The 5,344-nt window shown below is 43.2% G+C and overlaps 1 pseudogene; it reads right to left on the reverse strand.

The window, feature by feature from the left end:
- Window positions 1–4,711: 4,711 nt before the first annotated feature.
- Window positions 4,712–5,344, reverse strand: LOC122094944 (annotated as a pseudogene).

The raw sequence follows: 5,344 nt of genomic DNA on the forward strand, positions 1-5,344 counted from the left end.
ATCCAACAAAATGAATACTGGGAAACTATCACTTGGAAGATGTGAGGGGAAGTCAAAGGGAAGGAATAAAGAGAGTTATGGAGGAAGAAAGTGAAGACAAAATATTCAATGCAGATAGTATGAAACTAGAAAAAATTAAAGTGTGGTGAGATTTTGAAGGGTAGGGAATAGTTATATAAAGATCCATTACACATAAAAACATGATTTATTGAATGGAAATTCCCTTGTACAACTAGTTAAGATAATAAAAATATAATTAAAAACAATGGAGATCTTAAACTGTATTCTTTTAAACCATGAAACAATATAGTAGTTTCCTCCTCAGAAATTTTCTTTTCAGGTATTTTCCTTATAGTGACAGAAAAATGATCAATGCAATGAATGTCAATACATCACATTGCACATCATAAAGAGACACAATATAAAATCAGAGTAAAAATGTTAGAATTCATCACATGATAAAATAACAGGTAGAATTTGCCAAATGCTAGTTGATTGTTTTTCCAATACTTTACTCTTGGTATCTAATTTAATCCTCACAATAATTGCATAAATTGGAACTACTTACATTTTTAATTCTCTGATGATGATATTGAAATCTTCAGAGTTGTAATTACTAGTACAACATTGCACACATGGTAAGTGTTAGCCTGAGGTCCATCTCCGAATGTATCGATTAACTTCATTCTATTTTATGACTAAAATACCAGGACTTAGTCTACAAATTCGAGGAAAAATTCCCAGAATTATGTGTACACTCATAATATTTCACTTTGTCTTTGTTAGTAATTAGGTAACTGTAATATGAAAACTCAAAGTTCATAATCAATACATACCTCTCTGGTGAAAGGAACTGCTAAAGAATAACATTCTTGATTTCTAGGTCACAATAGCAGAAATCATATTCTATCCCTTCACTGCACTGCCTGGGGACCCTACCTCTGTTTAACACTGTCTTACTGAAAGAATGACCTCCCCAATTCCTGATGGAAACAGACTGCATGCCTTATGGACCAATCATTTCCACATTGTAGCTCACCTAAGTTGTTTACTATTAGAAGGTTTTTTTTAATTTTTTTTTTGGGTCCGGTTGTGGGGCCTGAACTGTGGGCTTGGGCGCTGTCCCTCAGCTCTTCAGCTCAAGGCTAGCGCTCTACCACTTGATCCACAGCGCCACTTCTGGCTTTTTTCTTTTTGCTTATGTGGTGCTGAGGAATCGAACCCAGGGCCTCAGGCATGCAAGGCAAGCACTCTACCACTGAGCCACCTTCCCAGCCCTAGAAGTTTTTTGACTGCTTTTTATACCCAACAATTTGAGAGAAAGGTGTACTTTAAAATGCTATTAAAGCAAGACTGATATAAAAATCACTTTGACCCCAGATAAATATTTTACCTTTCATGTACCCAAAAATGCAGACTGACCTATCATTAATGTTAGGAATGAGAGGATAAAAAATCATAGACAGGGCTGGGAAGGTGGCTCAGTGGTTAAAGCGCTTGCCTTGCATGCCCGAGGCCCTGGGTTCGATTCCTCAGCACCACATAAGCAGAAAAAAAACAAAAACAAAAACAAAAAAGCGGGAAGTGGCGCTGTGGCTCAAGTGGTAGAGCACTAGCCTTGAGCTGAAGAGCTGAGGGACAGTGCCCAGGCCCAGAGTTCAGGCCCCATGACCGGAAAAAAAAAATCATAGACAACAAGATCTAAGCATGAATTAAAGCCTTTGCAACTTCTGAATACAATTGGTTTAAAAAGACATAAAGAGCTGGAAGGTGGTTCAGTGGTAGAGTGCTTGCCGTGCATGCGTGGGGCACTGGGTTCGCTTCCTCAGCACCACATAAGCAAAAAGAAAAAAGCTGGAAGTGACGCTGTGGCTCAAGTGGAAGAGCTCTAGACTTGAGCTGAAGAGCTGAGGGACAGCGCCCAGGCCCAGAGTTCAGGCCCCACTACCAGACTCCTCCCCCTAAAAAGGACATCAATACTACTACATGTTTTTAAAATTTCTTTTATTAAGTATCCATTTATTTATTTCTTCATTGTATTTTCCCAGGAAAACAAAGGTAAGGGAAGAGTCAGTATGTGTTTAAAAAAATGATTAGAAAGGGGGAAAGGAAGTACCCGGGTACAGCACAAATCAATCATGAAATAAAACACCACAGTACTGGTATCATAAAAGCCCAAGGGAGCTTTAGCCTGTAGGGATCAGAGAAAGGACAGACAGGTACACACTTTTCCACCTCCCTCCCCATAAATTCAAGTTTTCTCACAAAGCTTTGGTTTCTAGCAGTAAACATGGCATTACATTTGTCCGTCTCCCATTAAACAATCTGTGGCCACTTTGACATAACTTTTCTTGCACCTGTGTACAAGTTCCTGAGTGACTTTCACGTACATTCATATTCCCTTTCCTGGTCTCCTGACCCCACTTTCTACATGGAAAGCCCAATTGATTTTCTCTAGTATTACAGAACAAGCAGTTTGGTCACAAATGTCATATTTGATGAGAATTACGTTTAAAAAACATGGACTCAGGTTGGGAACAAGGTGTGTGTGTGGGGGGGGGGGGGTGGTGGAGAGGTTGGAGCCCTAGCGTCTTCAGAATCTTTGCATAAGTCACATAAAAGTTGAAGAGACATTCCAAGAGTCATCTGTGTATGGGCATGTAGGTTTTCTTTTGAGGGAGAAAAGGGTAGAGGATAGGGACTTATTATTATTATTTTTACCAATGAAGATCTAGTCCAAAATGGGAAATAGGGGAAGTGAGGGAACAAAAGAAAAACTGGTTCAAGATCCTCACTTTAGAAGTTCCCCCAACTTAGCTTCAGATCCTTTTGTCTAGTGCAGAACCTTCTGTAAAAGATGCTTTGGCTATTTTTCTCAATTCTAAAAGAAGTTTGTAAACAGTAAAACCCCAAAAAGAACATGGAGAAAAGACCCACACATTATTATTTACACAAACTAGACCATCTAGCAAATGATCAACTCAGAAACTCAGTAAAGTCCTACAGAGCCTAGACAAATACAATTAACTAGAGGGGGGCAGCATTTGTGGGGAGACAAGAAACTAGGATCAGACACACATCACCCAATGCATTCTATTGCATTTGTCCTGTTTCAACACAGTGAGGTAGGTTTGAGGTGATCTCACAGCATGTAAATGAAACCTCCTTTTTCTCCTTTAGCTAACCCACCACTATGAACAATTATGCAGCAGGGGAGGACACGGGCTCCAGAGAGAGGCCTTCACTTATGGTTTTCCCTGGAAGCAGAGACTGAGGATTTTGGTCCTTGCTTTTTATAGATCCATCCCTGCATGGCTAGTAGAAGGTGGACACAAACCTGTGGTCTTAAAATCCAAACATATCAATTCCCATTCCTTAGAGGAAAAAAAATACATATACAGTTATTTGCACAGTAATCCCAAGCTAACTTAGTAAAGGATAGATATGGTATATGGAAAGAAAACAAGTCGCAGAGCCATAGGATTAGACAATCATTACTAACCTTGGCTTCCTCTTTGGTCGTCTTCTACCTTGTCTGAACCACCGTTTCCTGTTTAGACTAATTTCCATTCTTCCAGCAGAAGGAGAACAAGTCATGGGGCAACCCAATTAAAAACCTAGTCTCCCATGAAACATTTCCAAGGGTTGAGGGGGTTTCAAGAGGACCCTATGGCAGAAAAGCCAGCTCTAATTGGCAAAAATGAAGTAGTTCAATAGGCTATGCTCTCCAAATGATTGCTCTCCATGGTGATAAAAACAACAAACTCTTCCTGCTATGCCGACCTGGAGCTGTTGCCCATTTATCCCTGAGATTGCTCATGTACCTGAGAACACAGTGCAGGAACGAGGGCCTTAAGATTAAAATATATAAAAATACAAAACCAGAATATTTATAATAAGAAAAAAAAAAGGTAAAATGCACAAGATATGTCATTCGCACAGATACTGCAGGTTTGGCATCCTGGAGAAAGCGGGGACCCAAGGTGCAGTTATCCAAGGGAACAAATAAATTACAATCACATTGGCCCAGAAATGGGGGTGGGAGCAGGGAGAAGCTCAGAGCAGCAGGTTTGCAGCCATTCCCTAGTCACCCATGTTGCCTGTCATCACAACCCAATGCCTGGACCAGCTCTCCCAGCACTACAGCTCAAGATAGGGTGATGAGGAAACAAGATGTGGAGGGGAGGATGTGGTGGAGAGACAAAAAACAAAACAAAACAAAACAACCCTGCCTTGCTCCTGACAGGTCCTCCTAACCGGGGTAGTACACCTTGGGGATTTGAGCCCGTGGATCTGCTGGTCTGGTGCTTAATTGTTTCACACCCTGGCAAGAGAAATAGGACACATCCTTCTTTAAAGGAACAACTTGCCAATCTGGGTCACTTTTAGAAGCTGGAGGCTGGGGGAGAGGGAGGGGAAGCATGTAGGTCAGGTGAAGATTATCATATAAAGTACGCAGGTTTCAAAAGTGGTTCCCCCAAAGCTCCTCACTTGAATTGGGATAGATCATGATGGGATTCCTATGCATCACCCCTTCCCCTCATCAAAAGAGAAGATGGGATGATGCTGGGACATCCTGGCCTGAGACGTATGGAAGTGCCATCTACTCGCCAACCCAATCCATATCCCAACTTTCTCCACTTTGCGAATTGATGCCTGCTCCTTGAAACTTCCTGCTTGCAAGAGTTCCCCCGCCCCCGACTCTAGTGGCTCAATTTTGGGCCTCCGGGAGCAGGGCAGGGCTGTGGATCTCTTCTTCTTCTTCCCTAAAGTAGGCAGGCTTTCCCTGGGAACTGGGGACCTGCTGAGCCTTCAGTGGACAGGAGGCCGCCATGTGGTTGATGCTTTGGCAGAAGTGGCACTTCTTGGGCTGTGGTGGCAGCTTGCATTCCTTGGCATGATGGTCTAGACCACCACAGTTGTAGCACCTGTCTCCTTTGGATCTGCGCTTCTGCATGTTCTTCCCCTTTGGCCACCTCTCACTGCCAATACAGAACACCCCACTGGGCCCAGTGACTTGGATGGATTCTAGGTCTTTGGCAGACTTCTTAAAGGTAAACTCCACAGCCTCTCCCTCCTTCAGGCTCTCGAAGCCCTCCATGTGCAGCTTACTCTGGTCACAAAGACGTCCACCAGGGGTTCGAGCGCTACCCTGGTGCGGGCTGTCATGGATAGGAAGCCAGCCGAACCCTCTGTGCACGTTGAACCACTTACAGATGCCGGCCCTGTGCAACAGCTGAGGCTCCTCGGCCACCTGAGCTGCATCCTCCCGTGCCTCCTCGGGTGCCTTCTCCACTGCCTTGGCGCAGCCACCTGCCAACTGCTGGTTGGACACCAAGCCCAT

This window comes from Dipodomys spectabilis, unplaced genomic scaffold (genome assembly GCF_019054845.1).
Source record: "Dipodomys spectabilis isolate Male_0828 unplaced genomic scaffold, ASM1905484v1 ptg000012l, whole genome shotgun sequence".
NCBI lineage: Eukaryota > Metazoa > Chordata > Mammalia > Rodentia > Heteromyidae > Dipodomys > Dipodomys spectabilis.